Below are 20,771 nucleotides of genomic sequence, written 5' to 3'. Positions count from 1 at the left end.
TTTTCTGCTAAGTACTACACCTACCATTTTCAGGACATGGAAAGTAAGAAAATTGTGAGTTCGGTGGTCGTGCAGGTGTCCCAATGTAAATCCTCGGTCACCATGGAGAAACTTGGTTTTATAAAATCACTGGAAGATCTACAATCGAGCGGAATGCAAATCGACCTCATAGCCACGGACAGACACGTTTCAATAGCCAAGACAATGAGAGAGCAGTATCCAAATATTAAACATCAATTTGATGTATGGCATGTTGCCAAATCAATCAATAAAAACATCTTGGCTCAGGGAAAGAAAAGGTTTGGGAAGTATTTCACAATGGTCCAGTCTTTCAGCAACCATCTTTGGTGGAGCTCCAAAACATGTGATGGGTCTGTGGAAATTCTACTGGAAAAATGATGGTCATTAATGCACCAATGTTCCAATGTTCACCACTGGACAGAAAACCAACATACATTTCCACCAATGTGAACATGGCCCTTTGTCCGCAGAGCTGGCACGGAAGAAGAAGTGGTTGATCCCATCTTAACCTCCACACAAAGCCCTTGAGAAGATTGTGTTTGATAAAGCTCTATCAAGATTAAGGGACTCACAGAATTCTGTCACACAGGAGATTTGGAGGTGTTCCACAATATGTGCCTAAAGTACAGGCCAAGGAGATTGCATTTTGGCATCTAAGGGAAGAAATCTAGGACTTTACTAGCAGTATTAGCGCATAACGAGAATTTAGGCCGGGAACAATCTAGGACTGTAGGAAACTTAGGGATGCTTGGCTACACTATGGCCTTTACGAAAAGAAGCAAAAAATGGGTTGTCATACCAGTATATGATAAAATGGAATTCGATTTTGTGAAAGATCTTATTGTTAATGTCGTCGAGATGCATACTCATGGAATTGCACACAAATCTGTTCAGAGCACACCTATATTGCCACAAAACATTGCCAGCGTGCCATGTCCACCCAAAGCAGAGCTTGTTAAATCGTTCAAATCCCAGTTGAAATGATTACCGTCTGATTTTATTTTTGCGAACATTTTTCTATAAACTGTACAAATAAAGTATGCAATTTGTCTTTTGAAATCTATCCTCTCAGTCCTTTTCTTAAAACAATATCACAATTATTATGATTGCTTTCACATTTCAGTTTAGTCGAGCTACTATGGGACCTTCATTTTTTGTGTTAATGACCAATGGGTAACTGTGTAATAATATTTGGGTTTTGCAAGTTGCCTTGCAATAAAGTTCCGCAAAAAGATGAATATCTGCTCGTCCTACAAAAGGGATTAGACCTAGGCCACAAAACATTCTAGGCATGCAAGAAGTACTGACTGTGAAAACATGCCATGGGGTAGGAGGCCATGAGATGAGCAGAGGTGGACCTATCACTAGACAAATTATGACTCATTTTATGTGTTACATCGACTATAATTTGGGAATAGGGGGCATTCTGTCGTTGGCAATTTTCCCCCTACAGCTCAGCAGCGCCATGAAAAACGAGAAGTGACAGCCCCCAATTCCCTGTGCCCGTGCTTCAAAATTCATGTTCTCATGGATGAGTTGACACGGGATGTTGCAAAGTAAGAATGTATGTTCATTTTGAGTGAAGGTCACTAGCTTTGAATTTTTGCTTGGGAGCTGGGAGGCCCACGCGTCCCACGCACAGTATAAGGTTCTATTGTTTTTTGAGCTTGAGAGGCAGGGACCATTCGGAAAGGGATTGAATTGAAGGGGGGGAGGTGTAACAACGTATGATATGATAAGGTTGCCCATTCCGAAACTGGACCTAGTTACATATAAGTTCAGTTTATGAAAAATCGTGGACACGAACGGAGGAGTCTGCATTACGGTCTGCATTACGCCAAGAGAATGGAAATGCCGAATATAATGTAAGTTTCTCTTTAGACGATTTCACACCAGAACTAGTCAAAATACGTGTAGCTGACCGTTATTGCTGGGTGACATTGTACTTGTTCAGTCTGTGTGGCATATTGCAATGAAGTGCTAGTACAACCTTTGTGTGCTGGGCTATCTACCGGGCATATGGGCAGACGAGCATCGAGACGCATGCAGACCGCAACTCGTTTCTACCTGGTTCTACGTTAATAAATCATTACATTGTTTTTGCATCTCTAATTCTTGCCCCAGTTTACGCATTACGTTTAGAGCTCAACATTCTCGATCGCACTATCCTCGGAAGCAAATAGTAGAGTACTTTGATATTCCACGTTGTAGTCTCTCGGTTCACATTGTGTCACCTGTGCGCTAATAAAGAAAATTATTAATTGTAGTAAAGATCGGCTACTGAAATACCTTTCTATTTTTATCTTTTGCAAATGGGTACATTGTGCCGTTCTGCGATTCATCTATTCCAGACCCCGACCGATGGCTTCTTCAACCGCTAGCTGCAGCTACATGTCAATCACTGAATCTACTTTACCGTCTTTTGGGACGACAGACAAGGTCCAATATGCCCGTACGCGGTACCGGCGATTAGGAGCAACATAACAAAAATTACGATGGTCTAGTGCCAAGTTCATGCAGCAGCTTTGCAATTCACAGAGCGACTGAAGTGCTTAATTTAGACAAAACGAACACCCTGTGTACCCAAAAGGAACAGCGCGTGACTCGAGATAAACATTTGCGGATTTATTGAACGAGAGCAAAGATAAAAAAGTTCAATTTTCATTGATTATGTCAGACGAATATGAAATAAATGTACTTTAGCAATTGTACAGTCTTGCTGTTTCCTTTTAAAGTACAGTTTCATATTACTAATTGTGATGCGCTGTGCTGTAAGACAATGTGTGTTGTTTTCTGGGTTCAGGGTCTAGTCGCGTAGATGACGACTGGGCGCGTTTGGCTACGCTGCCCAGTAACATCACGGAGAGAGGCGGAGAATATAAATGATTTGGTGATGTCGGGCTCAGGGGCGGGGGATATGATTTGGTGCCGCAAACGCAGGTCACCCAGGGCTATGCGGCAAGTGATAATCTTATCACAAGATGGCTGCGCCCTGCTGCCTGATTTTGCTTGTGTTCAAGAGACGAAATCTCTGGGAAGGTGCATAGGAAATGTTTGTACGATCGATCGAATTATGGTTAAAAGCACATGGCCGAACAATAGGGACAATAATATTTTCTGACCAAACCATTCCTTTAAGAACAGAGCCTTTGAAACCAAAGGAAGAAAGAGTGTTGAGAAGTAGGGGGTGATCAACAGTGTCGAAAGCAGCAGAAAGGTCAAGGAGAATAAGGACAGAGGATTGCTTTGAGTATCGAGCGGAGAGGAGGGAGTTAAGGATATAAGTGAGGGCAGTTTCAGGAGAGTTTTTAGGCTGGAAACCAGATTGAGAGGGAGGTAGGAGAGAAAGATTAGCGACAAAGGCTGAGAGCTGGGAATAGGCAAGGCATTCAAGTAGTTTAGAGAGGAATGGGAAAAGAGAGATTGGACGGAAGTTAGAGGTAAGAAGGGGATCAGCAGAAGGTTTTTTCAGAATAGGAATGATGCTGGCATGCTTAAATGCGGAGGGGAAGGTAGCTGAGGAAAGGCAGGTGTTGAAGAAGCAAGCTAAGTAAGGAATAGGAAGTGGGTAGATCTTGGGGATAAGAAGGGAGGGGAGAGGATCAGTAGGGGCAGACGTAGGATGGGCTTTGGACAGGAGGAGGGACACGTCAGAAGGGGAGACGGGCGAGAAGTCAGACATGCAGGTTGAAGGGGAATGAGGAGTAGGAAGAGCAGTTAATTTTTTGACGAAGAGAAAGAATCTTGGAGGAGAAGAAGTTTGCAAAGTCAGAAGGAGATGGGGTGGAAGAGGCTGAAGGGTCAGGGGTAGGCGGGGAGAGAAGACGAGAGAAGGTTTGGAAAATACGGCGAGGGTGAGAGGCTTGGGAGAGGAGAAGGTTAGAGTAGTATGAATGTTTAGCAGAGGCAAGGCTTGAGTCATAAAGAGAATGGTAGGAGAAATATGAGGTTTGGTTGGATAGTGAGGGAAATTTGAGCCAGCCGCTCGAGACGTCGAAGGAGACGATGCATGGAGAGAAATTGAGGAGAGAGCCAAGGTTGAGAGGGTTTACGGGTAGGATGGAAAGAGGAGAGTGGGTAGAGTAGATCAAAAGTGGAGGAGATAGAAGAGGAAAGAGTGGATAGAGCTTCACTGGCCATAAGAGAAAAGAAATCAGGGAGTGGAGGAAGAGCAAGTGTCGAAAAAGAGAGAGGGATTAAAGTCACAAAGGTCACGTCGAGAAAAGATGGTAGGGGAGGGTAAAGGAGAAGGTGAATGGGGAAAGGGAGTAAGGGAGAAGGAGAGTAAAGAATGGTCATAGAGATAGATGGGTAGTGTAGAAACGGTAGAAGGGGGGTAGGTTGAGTTGAACATAAGGTCAAGAGTGGAGCCAGAAGAGTCAGTAGGAGAGGAAGAGAGAGGGGAAAGGAGATAGGAATCAAGGATAGAGAAAAGGGAGGAGGATTGATGGGGAGGAGGGAGGTGAAGATTAAAGTCGCCAAGTACAGTTTGAGGAGAGGGGGAGGGAGAGATAAGTGAGAGGAGGTGATCAAGGTCATCGTAGATGGAGGAAAGGGGGCCAGGAGGCCGATAGATGATTAGAAAGGAGATAGGGTGAGGGGAAGAAAAGGATTTGTATAGGTATTCAAAGGAAGGGAAAGTAGGAAGAGGTGGTGAAGAGGTAGAGGAACGGTATTTAGGGTGGAAGAGAAGGCCAATGCCACCGCCACGACCAGAAGAGCGAGAGATATGAGAGAAGGATGAAGAGGAGGTGGTGAGGGAAGCAGGGACAGTAGAGTTGTGAAGGGGGATCCAGGTTTTGGTTAGACATAGGCAATGAAGGTTGAGACGAAAGAACATGTCCAGGACAGCTGTGGTCTTATTGCAGAAGGATCTGGCGTTCCAGAGAGCAATGTTGATGAGGCTGGAGGGATGAACAGTGGTGGGTAGATAAGGTTAGGACGGTGAGGGGGGTAGGTGTGGAGTGGGAAGAGTGTGGAAGGGGATTGAGGATGGGAATGGACATGAGTGAGATGGACATGAGGAAGAGGGAAATGGAGAGTAGGAGAGGAAGGCAATAGGGGAGAGAGGGGTGGAGTGGGGAGCGATGAGGACGGGGAGGGAGGATTTGGGTAATACGCATAACAGAGGGGAGGAGAGTGGTATAAAGAAGATGGAATAAAAGGGGAAAGGTGTATAGGGGAAGGAGGAGGGAGGAAAAGAAGTAAGGTGCCAATGGGGAGATAAGTCAATCGGGACCAGGGTGAGTGGATCTAGGATCGTAGGTTTCAGGATGGGATGGAAGTGGGTAATTGAGTGAATAGAGGTGGAAGGATAAAAGTCAGGAGAGACCAGGTAGGAGTAATCAAAATGCCGATCTGAGATTATCAGAATTCAGGTATAATTGTACTATTGATCCTAGGTGACAGTAGTGATGGGCAGTATGTGGTGGGTTAGGGCCCTGGAGGAGGCAGGGAAGCAGTTAGGAGGGCACAAGAGGAATCTGATGGGCTGAAATACAGAATTTCCGAAGACAACGGGGGCGGGGGGTAAAGGTTGATTACTACCAGTCGTCAGGTGGAAGTAATGAGTGGGGTAGGTAATAGTAACACAGTGAGTGTGATGACAAGTGGTGGTCGAGGAGGGCTTAGTGGAGCCAGGAGCAGTGAAAGGAGCGGCAGATACAGAAGCCTGTGGTACCACGGTGAAAAGCAGCTTGAGAAGGCACAACAGAGAACTTGGAGGGAAAAAGGGGCTAGACAGATGAGGATTCAAGGGGAAGTGTAGCTGTCTTGGGTCGTGTCTTAAGGGTGTGAGATGAGCAGAGGCACTGTCAGAGGAGATGTAAACGGCAGTAGTATGACTGGTGTAGCAGGGGTAGCAAGGAAGAAAGGATCCTCAGGCAGGAGCAGTTCCCTTAGTCCAGCCAGGAAGCCTCACAAATGCAGGAGGCTGGAGCTGAGCAGGAGGAGAAGCTAAAGGTAGTAGCCTGGAAGGGGGAGTAGATGAGGTCCGAGGTTGTAGGTGGGGGTCTAGTGCTCAGTGCGGAGAAAGGCAGGAGGAGGAGTTTTCAATGCCGGCAGAGGAGGGCCCGGAGGAGTTCATGGGGAGTAGAGCGAACCAATAGGGCAGTGAACTTTCACTGGAATGGGCAGTTGCTTCAGAGCAGGAAGGCCGCAGTGACCCGCCAAGCAGAAGCCACACACGCCCTGCGTATGATGATAGGGGAGGGGAGCCTGGTTGATTGGATCCTAAACCAGCTGATTAGAGCCAAGACCGGAGGTGCGCTGCATGCTAGGTAAGTCCAGCAGGGCTGCTGCAGCCGTATTCTGATGGTCAAGTCAGGCAGAAGGAGGAGGAAGGGTCCTTAATGCCGGCAGGAGGGCCTGATGAGGAATGCCCCGCAGAGCTGCTGCAGCCACTCAGCAATTGCGAAGTCCGGCAGGAGGAGGAGGAGGAGGAGGCAGGAGGAAGTCCTTAATGCCGGCAGGAGGGCCTGATGGGGTCCACAGGGAATGGGGAGGATGACGCGGAAGCCAAGTTCCACTGCAGTGGGCAGCCAGGAAGGCAGCGGAGAGCCGTCAAGCAGAAGCTCCATTGGTCCACGCACCATGAACGTGGGGGGGGCCTGGGAGACGCGGGCAGAGGCTCTTCTTACAGGGCAAGCAGGGTTGGCCCCACTCACCTGCAAGTGAAGGATCCATGAAGTCCAGAGCTGGAGGCCGAGAGTCATTGACTGAGGCACCGTGCCTCACACACGAAGGAAGCTGGAGTAGAAGACCTAGGCCCTGCATGCACGTGAGCTATGGAAGCAGGCTGGGGAGAGCTGCTGACGAGGCACCGTGCCTCACACCCGATGGATGCTGGAGCAGAAGGCAGAGGCCCCGCACGCCTGTGAGCTATGGAGGTGGGCTGGGAGAGCTGCTGACAGAGGCAACGCGCCTCACATCCGATGAAAGCAGGGAGAGATCCAGCAGGACAAAGCAACAGGGTCCAGAGTAAGAGGGGTCCAGTTCCAGGTGAAGACCGGACCGGCACAGCATGCAGACGTCTTGCGTGTTGGTGTGAGAAGAAAGTGGGAAGAGGCCTGGCTGCAGGAGGAGCTGTCAGCGTTGCTGCGTCGCAGAGCAGGAGAAAAGGTCCGATTCTTGGAGGAACCCGGACCGGGGTTCTCCAGTGATAGAGGAGCAGGAACGTCAAGTAAATTAAGAAAAATTGGTGTATAAACTGCCTTTTTTGATGGTTTGAAGCAGCCTGAAGCGAGGAGACGTGGGTTCAGGCAACCGAGCTTCTGCGCCCGCTGGTGGTACCCAATGATGCGGTATAGGAACAATACTGGAGGTCCCATTTATTGCTTTTCTTTGACTGCTCAAATATGACAGCGGCGAGGGGGCGGGAACTGGCAAGATAGCGTCTACCTGCTCCTCCAAATGGGTTCATCAGCCCTCCTATCCACTTGCCATACTTGGACCAACATTTTGCCTGGTCCTTGGAAATGCCAGTTGCAAAACCACTCTTTCTCTTAGGCTTATCACTTTGGTATACTGTTCTCAAACCCTGCTATACAACGAGCAAAAGTGAATCCTTCTGCAAATTATCCAGTCACGACGCTGGCCTGGAACCAAATCTCTAAGGAATCAGTGCCTGAGCTTTTAGCACCTCTTTCCCTACACCGAACCTAGCTATGAATACTGACACAAATGAAAATCTGGGAAACTTAAACCTTGTTACTACGGAGATTTTACTGCTAAATTGCCTCTGTTCTGTCTGGTTAGGTCACGTCATCACCAGAAACAAACTAAAATATGGTTCCCCCCAGAACTTGACCTCATACACTGCAATGTTAGGAAACACTAGAAGCGGTGTCAATGGTTTTGTAACAATGAGAATTTTTCAATACTTGAACAGCATCAACTCAGTCACAAAAAAAGGAGCTTTAAGATCGATTCTGGCCCTAAGACCCCCAGCATGGTATTTGTCGTAGTCATTGAGATCTGTAATGTACCGGACACTGACGCTATAACCCCTTCAAAAGCATTGGCTGAACAACTAACCTCCCATTGTGCCAAAGAAATCGGGATCGACCTACGGAGATTGATAACTTGAACTGACCCTGCAACTTAAATTTACTGAAAAGATCAAATGAGTTAATAACGCTCGTGACTCCTCCTTCGACTTAGGAACCCATCAGCTTTTACACCTTCTTTTATCTGCTAAATGCTCCAGCCCACCACTTAGCATACTTCATCCCGGAGTTCCCCTTGAACTATGCCCACTCTTTCTCGAGGACGTAAAACACCTTTTTAACGCATCTCTATCGTCAGGATTGTTTCCTGACATCTGGAAACACTATGTGATTAAACCACTGCTAAAAAAAACATCCCTGTACCCAACAGGATGGTAACCCAACTATGTTTTCTTTCCAAACAACTAGAAAGGGTCGTAGTGACCCAGATCCAAAATTACTCAGAGATCGGAACTACTAGATAAGGCCCATATGGGCGTTAGACCATTACATAGCATTGAAATAATTACCACCCCAGTCCGGGACCACCTAAGCGAGAAACCGGATAAAGATGGCATGAGTGCAGGCATTTTGCTTGATCTGACAGCTCGTTGGACACAGTTAATCACTCAAGCCTACTTGACTGACTTTACAATGTCAGAATCCAGATCCAGTCATTACTGACAGACGGGTCACAACAAATACATCTAGGCCTGTTCTCCTAGTCCTTTCCACTGAAATGTTGGGTCGCACAGGGGTCGGCCCTATTGCCTAGACAATTTAATTTGGATCTGTCTTTTAATGGCGATTTTACACCAATCAGGCGTTTGTTGACCTCAAGGAGTCTTCCAAGATTAGAGATCGTCTGCTATCTGGTAAATGCTGGATGGTCAAGTCGACACGGATTTAGAACGTCCTCCCATTGCTGCGCTGTTAAGAACCCAATCTTTTGACCTTCTGGAAACGGCTTCAACCTTTTCTTTTCAATATGACCTAAATTATGCTAACCCTGGCGTTCTAACCTATCCCCTCTTCAATCTAGATGGATGGTGTCTTCTGTCTCATCTTCCCACTCCCTATGGAGCGACTAGTTGCGCTTTAGAAAACGACACTAATATAACATCTACACAGAAGAACAAAAAAGGCTTCTTGCAGGGAGCTGCAACCCTAAATGACCACTTTTTTTTTAAAAAAAGTACTAAACTCTGTCAGCGAGGTGCTAGTTTAATCAAGGTGAGACATGCTGGATACTGCCAGGTTGGAGGGTGTGCATGCCCTTCTGGCGCTAACAAAGACAGCCTGTTAAGTGCGTGGTGCAATTTGATCATTAAATGTACTGAGTTAAAGAAGTATTTATTTGCTTCATAAGAAGACTCGCGACCTGGCGTAGAGGCTCGCCTAAGCCCCTCCCAGACACACCCTCCCACAGGCCGATTCCAACTGAAAGGTTTGAAAGGCCCTGCCTCCGTCCCCGATACCGGTGAGCTATGAGGAACAATGCTGTGTTTACACAGGATTATACTTGAACCTTGGGCTGTCAAGTAGATGTTCAATTACGACATTCAAATAGACTATTCTCGAGCACTGCTCATTGAATGCAGCCAAGTATCGACTGAGGAATGTTGGATGTACTGCACATTAGGCAATGCCGGAGGCTTCCAGATGTTCACATCTATATGAACCTGGCGCTTGCATTGACTGCCATCCATTGCGGCGGTGAACTCCGTTTGGCAGAACTCTTAATCTCGTCTAGCTGCAAGTTGTAGACATTGGCTCCCTGTGCGTAAACGAATGTGTTGCGCAGTCGTTTTTAAATTGTTTCCTTGTTTCTTCTTATCTCGTGCGTGCGTGCCTAGTTACTCTCGCCCTTTTTGAGGTTTTACTTGTTGTTATCAATTGACCGTGTTATTTTATTGTGCAGTGCTCAATACTGAAAGACGGGTGTCTTGCAGGAACAGCATCACTGTTTGCGTCTGTCACCATAGTGTATATTGACTGAGTAGGGTTTCGGTGTGACATGACACTAAACGGAGTGTGTCTCTCTACCTGGTAGGTAGTGCATCCGTGAGAGTCTGTCGTCCAGGTTTCAATGGCTGTCTCTTGTCTATCGGAACCTTTCTGTGGTAAAGGACCGAGAGGTTAACGGCCTAACCCCACGTAGTTCTACCAAACGCCTTTCCAATGTGTCTAGACTCCTCTGTTTTATTTGGCCTAATAATGCATGGTTTTTGGTGATAGCCTATTGGGATTGTACCAGCAGTCCCAATGGATATGGTGGGTAGCACACTAGGGTTTTGGAAGAGTTTTTGGCTAGGCTGACCTACAACAGTAGAGCAATTCTTACACCGGTGTATGTAACGAACGTGGGTGGCAACCTTTCAGCAAGGTCACAATGGGGTGAACATGGAATAATACTTGATCTCATTCTCGTCACCAAATTTAGGATGGTACCTGTGGTAGGTTGGAAGAAGGCAGGTAGGAAAAAGGCATCGGACACAGAGGACATGATTCAGTATCTTTAGTGAAATAATAAATAAACCTGCTTAAATCTACCTGTTGATAGAGGGAATAGCCTACCTATCTAAAGGAAAGGTGCTTATCAGCTGCCAGGAAGTCCAAAGTAAATGTGTCCTCCATCCAAACTAACAATCTGACCCTACCACTATGTAGAACTAAATTAAATCGGCCAGGAAAGTGTCTTACATTTGCCTGATCTTCTCTTCTCTTCAGATAATCTCTTATTTATAACTTTTCTCTGTGGTACAGATCATTCTTAACATAATCTTCTTGGATAGTCTCTGTGATCAGTTCTTGTCGTTCTTCAAAGACACTCTTGGAACTTGTGCTTTCTGTGGTCCTCTACCTAGAATGTTTTCTCTAGCAGTGGTTCCTCAGAATTTTCTCAACCCTTGCAGACATTTATCTTTAAATTCAGGCTTCCCTGAGTTGAGTTTACCTTGACCCTTTTTCAGGCTTTTTTGTTAGTGAATTCTCTGTCTTAGAATCTCTCCTCTTTTATCGTGCTCATTTGACAGTTGTATTTCCTGTCTCTCATTATGTGGCTCTGTTTTAGACTTTCTCCAGTCTTCCACTCTGAAGGTATGGGGTATCTTCCCTTCCTGTGAAAAGGAGATGGTGGGCACCACTTTTGTAGTGAAGTCGTTCACAATTAGTTGCTGATTGACTATTACTTAGCAATGTATCGGCGAGTACCGCTAAGGCCTAGGCACCAAGGTATACAAAACATCCCAGTTCGTAGTACACCCGCGTGATGCTCTTGGAGTAAGCTGCAAGTATGTATTCTTGCTATGTATATCCAGTTCATGAGTATTTCTCAGAAATGACGATGCATGACTAGTTAGGCCAGAAGTTTTCCCAGATTTTTAATATTTTGTTAGGCAGTATGCATCCACAGATGTTTTCCTAGTTCTTTTTTCTTGCAATAATTGTATCTTCCCTTCCTCCCAGGGGATTTGTTTCCAGTCTCTGCTAGTTCCACCCCGGGGTTGGGTAAACCCCTTTTTGTATATTCTTTTCACTTCTCTTATTGACTGGTTTCCCTTTTAATATCTCGTCCTCAGGACTGGGACGTGGTTCTCTCTTCTTATAATAACCTGCTTCCCCAACTGGGTTGTTTTTTACTGGTTTTCTCTGCTTTTTACAATTCTAATCCGTCTTAGCTTTACTTTCTCGACTTTAGAACTGGGACGAGTTTCTTCATATCGATAACAGTGCCCCAGCGGCCTCCCATTTTCCTCTGTATGCAGGGAAAAGGTGGCGGGCTTGGCTCTCACTCGCGTACACGTTCTTGCTCTTCTCACTTGTCGGCTTCCCATTCTTGGTTCCTCGTCTGGTCCCTGCCGTACACTAGCACGGATGGTCGGAAGCTACCAACGCGTCCCACAATGGTGATCTCGGCGTCATTGTTTGGGTGTCCTGCCCACCACGCTGCACTTGTGGTCACGCCACCACCGGCTACCATGTTGCTTCTTTCCTCCTCACAAGGATTTCCTCGCATCTGCGCACAGCAGACCTTTGGCGTTTCATACTGGCGTTCTCTGCCTTTTATGAAAGTTGCAGACTACGCAACTCGCCTTTTCTCTACCTCCACAAGGCTTGATGTCAGGGGGCTTGCCCTGCACACAAGGATCTCCTCCTCTCCTCTGACACGTCCCAGTTAAATGTCTCTTATTAACGAGACATCTTCCTTTTCTTTTCCACATGTGTTTCTCTTTTCATTGCCTTCAGCCAAATGAAAAGATGTCACATTATTCATTATAATAGGCAGTCCCTTGTATGCAGCCAGAGTAGGTGGTGTAGGAAGTTCCTCATAGGAACAGGAGTCCTTTATCCCCAAAGAGGGAGTCACTGCCTGTGAGGTCCCATTTGCTGCAACCCATAGTGAGAGTCTTGCAGAGCAGACTCACCTCCGTAGCCTCACAGTGGGGTCTTCTTCCTTGGGGACTAGGGACGAATACCTGTGATTCGTTACATACCTCAGATGTCACGCCAACCCGAGATAAATCTCTGGAAACAGCTGATTTTGTTTTAACTCTCCATTCAAACAAAAGTAGAAGGGATAACCTAGGGACCTACCCCTTGACAGGGGGTGTGAGCCTCTTCAACTGCTCGCACTGACTGCCTCTTCCACTAAACATCTCCGAACCAGATGAAATCACACATTGTTCATTACATCATTTCATTGTGGGGGCAGGAGTGAAGGAGCAGTGCGACTGGGCAGAGTTATCGAGGGAATATGAAGAGAACAGGCCCAACATAGGCTTTCATTTATTTTGTTCTCGTTTGATTTTGATATTTTGCTTGCACTTTCCTGATAATTAAGCAAGTTGTAATGCATCACCATTTCCTTTTCACTAGTACCTGTCCCTTTTTTAGTAGTCTGCCCCGGGCATGCCTATTTATCTCTGTTTATATCTTATTCTTCACCCCGGCACTGTCTCTTTCAATCACTATCTTGTATCCTTTTGCCACATTCTCCCGATCCAGCTCTTCTCTCTCTGCCCATGATCTGGCACAGTTCTTTTCCTCTATGGTCACTCTTCTCCGCAATAGTGTCTCGACTTTGGCTTGCCCTTCCTCCTCACCACCTTTGCCAGTGGCTTTGTTGTCCACCTTCACTCCCTTCTGACTCTGAGATAGTTGCCCTTCTGACTAAAGCTCACCCGACATCAGATCCTCTTCCTTCTACTCTCACTTTTAAAGTCCATCCTCACCTTCTTTTTCCTACTGCCCTGTTTAACAGCGCTATTCGGGACGCTGCCTTCCCCTCTTTCTTTACACAATCTTCTATCGTTTAAAAAAACCTTCTTCCCTTTCTCTCCATGCTTCAGGGCATGCGGCATGCTCTCTAATTACCTCCTGTATCTCCTCTAACTTTCTACTTCCCTGCTTCCAATCTTGTTTTTGCCCCTACTACTCCACCGAGAGTGCTCTTCTCTGTAACTCTCTGCGTGCTATGCTTTTAATCACTGTCTTCTCTGTCCACTGGTTCTGTGCTTTCTTAGTTTAAATCCCATCTGGCGGACTGTACCTACTCTGGTTTCTCGGCTTGCATTGTCTCTTCTTCATTTCCTGCTCTTCCATGGCGTCCTTCAAGGCTCTGTACTTGGACCCCTACTTTTCTCACTGTACATGCAACCTCTGGCTGCTATTGTTTTCTCCTTTGGTCTTTCCCACCACCTTTACGCCAATGACACAGAACTCTTTCTATCTTCCCATTCTTTTTCTTCTGAGATCCATGCTACCATCTCCACCTGCATTGGCCATTCAGTCCTGGATGGCTGAACATTACTTGGTACTCAATTCCTCTAACCTGGAGGTCCTATTTTTCCTACCTTCACTATTCCCCCCCTTTTCCTCCCGACTCTCTCTTCCTCCCTCTTTCTTGTCCATCTCTTCTGTTGCTCAAAATCGTGTTCACTTTGACTCTTGCCTTTCTTTCTCCTCCCATATCCCCTCTTTACCACTTTAACATTCGTAAAGTTGGTCCTTTTCTTACTTTCAATGCTACTAAACTCTTAATTTCTTCTCTGATATTCTCTCAACTCTTTTATTGTTCCTCCCTGATTTTTGACCTTCCTGTCTCCAACATATCTTCTCTCTATTCTATCTACAACTCCTCTATTTGTTTACTATTTCCTCTGTGTGCTCGTAATTCTAAATTTCCTGCTCTCTCCTCTGGCTCTCTTGTCACACCCAATTTAAGTTTAATTTTCTATGTCTGATTTTCAAATCTTTGCATAATCTTGCTCCCCTTCCCCTAGGTCTCTTCGCTTCTTTCTTTCTATTCTCCCTCTCGCTCTTTACAGTCAGTCCCTCTTTCTTCTTATGTCCCTCGCTCCCGATCCAACGCACGGTTCCGTTTCCGCTCCTTTACTCTTAGTCCCACTCCACTGACATGCACTTCCATTGACTCTGCACTCCATTTCCTCCTACTTGTTGTTTAGATCAAGTCTTAAAGATCACTTCACCGATCAAGTGGCACAGCGAGTAGAGCGCTCGCTTTGACATCCGTGCAGAGCCTGCTAATGCAGGTTTGAATCCCGGCGGGGCCAAACTCAGCCTTTCATCCTTCCGAGGTCGATAAATGAGCACCACACACTGTGGGTAGTAATAAGCAGCGCTCAGATACCTGAGGGTTCGTAGCGCTATATAAATGCCAAATTATTATCATTATTATTATTATTTCCTCATGTTAATTGACTGCTTCTCCATACTCAATTAATGTACCGTTTTTATTGTACAGCGGTTTGGCGTAAAGCGCTATATCTAAATAAAATATAAGAATAAAGCTCTTTTGATCACAAAAGAACATACAATAGATAAGAAATCAGATTTGATGGGAAGCAGTGAGCGTCTTACAATGGGGCGAGTTTCATTTTCCTTCTGCCCAGGTTGTGGATGGGAGTAAATGGTAGTCACTGGGGACAATGCATGGGTGGACCCGCATAGATCAAGGACAACGAACATTAGGCATGTGCAGGTAGGCAGTGCGGCCGGCTGTGTTGGGTTTGTGACCATGATGGATGAAGTGCTAGAGTGGAGGCAGCGAAAGTGACTGAGGCAGCTTATTGGCGAGGGAAAATTGTTAGCTACAAGGTAGATGAGATTTGGGTTAAGATGATAACTCTAAGGTGAGGAGGTAGGCTTTTAGTTTGGTTTTGAAGAAATCATTGTGTACTGTTTCTCGGAAGTCCGGGGAAGAGAATGTGATGCAAGTGGAGAAAGAAGAGCGCACTTGTACGAGAAAAGGACCAGTCTTCATACTCGAGCTGGATGTGGAACTTGGCGTTTTGTGACGCCTGTCAAGTTTGTTATTTATACACAACAGAATGTACAATAGATAAGAAATCAGATTTGAGGTGAGTAGTGGTCGAAGTGTAAAACAAAAAAAGTAGTGGAACGATAATCTCTCTGCCCTGCCCCTTTTTTTTCCAACCTCATACTCACTGTCGCGCCCCCACTACCCTGCCCCGTTCAAACCCCATACCTGGGTCCTTCCTTTCCTCCACTCCACCCTGCAACATTTTGTTTTACAATAGTTCTAGTAAGACTGAAGAAAACACTAAACAAAAGGCATTTAAATGACCCCCCCATTATTGTGCCATTGTCACCCTCAGCAAGCATCTTTATGCAGCCTCCCCTTCACCACCCACGATTCGCATGAGCATGCCCATCTACACACATTCACCCCTCTCATTGCCTGCAAAGAAGGCTGAGCCTGCAGCCATTCATAGGCAGATTGCTGTAACGCAGTGCTTTTTGGGTGCCTGGGAATGGGTTCTATATCGCAAATAGTCTATTGAAATAAATAATGCCACGTGCAGCATCTGTGAGATAGCTCAGTGTGATGTTTCACTGGCTTCATATCCGCAGAAGCTCAGGTTTGAGGCCGCTCTGGGGGTGAAGTTTAAACAAAAATATTTGATGGTTGCATAACGTAAGGGAACGATGAAGGATTGCCCTGGAAAGTAAGGGAATGTTATACCCTTTAGTTCCCACCCACTTTGACCTCTGACGGTGAGCTTCTTACAATGGGGTGAAATTCGAGTGACATTCTGACCTGGTTGTGGAGGGGAGTAAACGGTACAATCACTGGGGACAATGCATGGGCGGACCCGCATAGATCAAGGACAACCAACATTAGACATGTGCAGGAAGGCGGTACGGCCAGCTGTGCTCTGGATGTGACCATGATGGATGAAGTGCTAGAGTGTGGAGGCAGAGAAAGTGAAGGGCAGAGGCAGGTTGGAGTCTAGGGCACATTTTTAGCTACAAGGCAGATGCAAGGTAGGTAATGAGGGTAACTGAGGCAAGGAGGCAGGCTTTTTGTTTGGTTTTGAACAAATCGTAAAGACATTGCATGACCTTTCAGCAGATGTGGTGCACAGCTGGCATGTTTGGCAAGATGAGGATCTCAGGGGCATAACCTCAGAGGTGCCAAGAAACAAAGTAGAAAGGGAAAGGGTAAGAGAGAGGGGGAGAGCAGGGGCAACCAAGGGAGGAGGGAAGAAGTCAAACGAAGGAACCCAACGATCGGGGATGCAAGGAAAGCGTAGAAGAGGACAATGTTCTGGGGGAACGATGAGGAAGAAGGCAACTCCCTAGACTTCCATCTCTGTCTTCCGCAACAACCTCAAGGCCACCCTCCTCAACTAGCATGTGGAGGACTGCCTCCTCCACTTCTGCCATGTATATTGTAATATAACACAAATGTAATATAACTATATTGTAACCTGTATATATATTGCTAATGACCATGTAACTAAGTAACTAAGCTTTGTACTGTAACAAGTGCCACGATGTCCTCGGGCTGTTGTGCGCTATATAAATACGAATAAAACAAATAAAACAAACAAACTCCATGGGGGGGCGAGGAAGCAAGTCCGACAAGAAACCTGGGGAAATGGCCATTGGGTTAAAGGTCAAGGCACCTAGGTAACGGGGGAAGGGTGTAAGAGGTCCAGAGACCGGGGAGATAAGTAAGCGGTCAAAGCACCTGGGGATCAGAGGAAGATGTAAGAGCTCAAGGCACCTGGGAACAGGGAATTGTGTAAGAGTCAGGAGACCTGGCGCATGAGTAATAGGGCAAGGCGCCTTGAGATCGGGGTAAGAGTTGCAAGTGTTCAAGACACCTGGGCAACAGGTAATTATTTAAGTGGACGGGAGACCTCGGAAAGGCAGAACTGTGTAAAGAGGTCAAAGCACCTGGGCAACATGTACATGTGTACGAGTTTTATTAACCTGCTGGTCGCAGGAGGAGAACATCTAGGGAATGTACAAATGTGTAAGTGCACCAGTTCAGAGCAGAATACTGACGCTGCACTGCCGAAAGCGGAACACCTGTAAGTTACCTCCTGCCTAATAAAGCGTCTGCAGCCTTTATCACCCACAATATGAGTCAGGTTGCATTATTCCGCGGGGGCATTGGGGCCAGAACTATGTACAGACCCGCAGCGACGGAGAAAGAATCTGGGTCGAGGGGCCTAGTTTGGGCTGTGGCGGCTAAAGAGGTGCATGTCCTCTTTAGCTCACATAATGTCTGCTGGGCACAAAATCCCATTGTGCTGTATGTACTGTGTTTTGGGTAAGCGTGATTCATCTTTATCGCTAATACAAACACCATGGGGCAGTAGTGATGTGGGGCACGCAGCTTTTCTCTTGTGAAACCAGGATTCACTGGAAAAGCTGCTTCTCAACGGCAGGTTGTTGTAGCCTCCACGCTCGGCTTGCGAAACCTTTGAACCAAGGTAAAGTAAACAGCCCCGTGTGGGAAGCGCGGGGCAGCATTCTCTGCTCGGAAATAGCAGCGTGTTCCTTGTGGGCGCTCCTCCTCCTGCCGGGATCTCCGCCAATTCACTGTTTGAGCTCCGTGTAATCATTGATGGAGAGTGGCGAGCTCCTGGCACATCCCTGGTGCCTGTCTAACCTCTCGATGTCTTGAGCAACACGTGTGACCTCTCAGTTGGCCTTGCCTGGGGTGTATCTGGAGCCCCGGCCTGAAACCTGGTGCCATAGGAGTGGACCTTCGTCCAAAGAAGAATAGCCCCGCCCACACCTCTTGCCTCGGACAGGGAGGCGAGTTCGGGGCTCTCGAAAGGTTCATGTTGGCTGGCCAAGGGATTCTTTCTGAAGCGCTCTTAATACTGTCCCTGGAGACCTTGGACAGGTGAGTTTGTTAAAAGACTAACGCCTCTCACGTAGTGTTTTTTTTTTATTTTTTAAATCGCCGTTTGGTTTACTGCCTGCTGCAGACATCTGAAGAAAGGCTCCTGTCGTAGCCCCACTACCTCCTCCACTGGCCTCCTTCCCCTCGCAGGGGGTCCGCGGGACGCTGATCTGAGAGTGTGTCCACAACATAACTGGTCCCTGGTGCAGGCCGGATGTATGTCTCCTCTCCGGCCTGCGCCTGCTTCCCTTTGGGAGGGAGTCTTCTTGACCCCGACCTGAAATGGAAGCTTTCCCAGCGCCGCTGTACCCAGCATGTCCCCCAACCCTGCCTACTCCCATTGTTCCCTCTAAAAGACCCCTCTCTTCTGCGCTGGAAACGCGCGCAGTGTACACGTTACGCGAGGGGGCAGATTGGGGCTGGGAAAGGATTGCCAGTGGTATGGACGAAGCTGGGGGGGGGGGCTCCTGTATACGAAAATGCGCTCTAGCTTTGTCTTGTGCCGGTCCATTGAAACCTCCCCCACCCCCCTCTCTCCACGTTGTGCGCCGATCTCGTACATGCGAGTTATTTTATGACGCCCCCTTCACCTGCCCATTGCGGGTTAGGGTGACTCCGCCGTCCATCCGTTTTGTTAAATGAGAACTGTTGCGTTGAGTCAGACTGCTGCGATACAAGGGACAACGGACAATTCAGCGACTGTAGTCGGCACAACACTCCCACCTCCGTTCTCGAGGTTAGTATCTGCCCTGGTTTGCTGCACCCTGGTCCACGGTTTTGTTGGCTGGATCACCGTGCACCCTTTAGTGGCGCAGACATCACCCCACTCTCTTGAACCTGCCTTGCCTCCATTGGAATTCATTTGTTTTACCTTTCCCCGCGTTTCCTTCCTTGTCTCTCCCCCATCCCCCCCGCTCCATAAAATCTTCTGAATATACTTGCTCCGCCTGCAATTAAAAATGTCCAATATTGCTTGTCCATAATCTATGTATGTTCACTATATATTGTCCCCAGTGACTGTTCTATTTACTCCCCTCCACAACTTGGTCAGAATGTCCCTGAAACTCACTGCTTCCTGTCAAATTGATTTCGTATCTAGTTTGTGATCAAAAGAGCATTGTTCCTCTTGTGCGTAAATACAAAATAAATACTACATTTCCTATTGCTTTAGGCTCCAAATTCATATACATATCTGTGCACATCTAGGGGGGTGGGGAACCTCTGTAGCTTTCCTAGTCTACAAATAAAACCTCAAACAAAAACCTTATCTGCTCTCTCCAATATCGCTGTGCAATGTTAAAAGAAAATCCACTGACCTGTACATCTTTCCACTTTCTAAGCTAAAATGTCTACGATTTTTCTTTGACGCTACCAACCCGTCCTTAACAGCAAACCATTCCCAAAATAAATAAATGTCATAAAATATATACAGCTCACTACTTACAGATTGATTTTACACACAGATTGCAGCAGTGTTCTGCTACAATACAGCACTGTTTTCCAGCTGTATCTCAGATGACTTACATCAAACATATGCTCTCTCGGCTAAATCTTTCTGGCTCTCACTGTCACTCTAGCCCATGTCTGTCCAGTCGCCGCTTTCTGCTCCCACACTGTCCATATCATGTCCATAGAGCTGCACGGGCTATCACACAGACATGAGTTTGATCTAGCACAAGAGACCCGGACTGACATACGGCTTCCAAAACCACCATGGCTACATGCCGGAGATGCGCCATCGGAACAAACCTAATATTTGCACATCCCAGCAACTTCATCTAATCCCCTTTATTTATTCAGAAAATGTCACAAACGGAACACCCCTTCTTGTACCAATTGTTGCAGTCTGATGAGTTGAACGTGTTCCAGGTGACAAGATGCTGGAAGAAGAGCCACACACGCCTAAACTACTTGCAGTATTTACAATTCGATAGAAGTGTAAATAAGGCTTCCGGTTTTATGGTATTTATTTTTCTGCCATTTCCGTCTGTATTTATCCATATTTATAGTTGCTATTTTTTTCTGTATTTATCCACCTTTATTTTTTGTCCTATAAAAAGATAATTTGCAACCAGTGTGTTTCTGCAATTATTCAAATTAAAAAATGTATTTATTAAAGCACACATGCAGCCATATAGCAAAGAAATGCTAGCTCAATTTTTTCCATAACAAACGGTTCTTCCTGTGACTGCTGCTGCCTTAACATATATGCTGTCAGCAAGTTAAAGAACTTTAGCGCTATGTTTATACAACTTTTACTCTCTCCATGCTGCCAATCTGCAATGTGATTAGCCTGCAATGTATTAGTGACATCTTAGAGAACCAGACAGAAAGACCTGTTTTTCCATTTTTATAGATAAATATAGACCGAAAGCAGATTGATTTCCGTCTGTATTTATGTGTAAAAATCAGTAAAAACGGGAAGCCTGAAGTATAAACAGCGACAGACAGCTGCACAGGCCCTATGAACCATGAACACCCTTCTGCTGAGTTCCAAAGGCGTCTGTGAACAACACTAGCATGAAGTACAGAAAATGGCAGCAAAAAGCAGCATCTTACTTCACCATGGAGCATGT

At 46.4% G+C, this 20,771-nt stretch overlaps 1 protein-coding gene across 3 annotated transcripts in view; it reads left to right on the top strand.

The window, feature by feature from the left end:
- The window catches only part of H6PD (hexose-6-phosphate dehydrogenase/glucose 1-dehydrogenase), a 155,413-nt gene that overhangs the window by 46,793 nt on the left and 87,849 nt on the right, over positions 1-20,771 (top strand). The window contains exon 1 of one of the 3 annotated variants that reach the window (XM_069610027.1): positions 17,817-18,195. The exons of 1 other annotated variant lie outside the window; for it this stretch is intronic. The gene's annotated coding sequence lies outside the window, so the exon portion shown is untranslated. Of the gene's footprint in view, positions 1-17,816; positions 18,196-18,790; positions 18,932-20,771 lie in introns of those variants that run through there. One more of the 3 variants, XM_069610028.1, reaches the window with a different exon arrangement.

This window comes from Ambystoma mexicanum, chromosome 8 (assembly GCF_040938575.1).
Source record: "Ambystoma mexicanum isolate Mex_15411 chromosome 8, UKY_AmexF1_1, whole genome shotgun sequence".
NCBI classification, from domain to species: domain Eukaryota; kingdom Metazoa; phylum Chordata; class Amphibia; order Caudata; family Ambystomatidae; genus Ambystoma; species Ambystoma mexicanum.
This window is presented reverse-complemented; position numbering and strand designations above follow the sequence as displayed.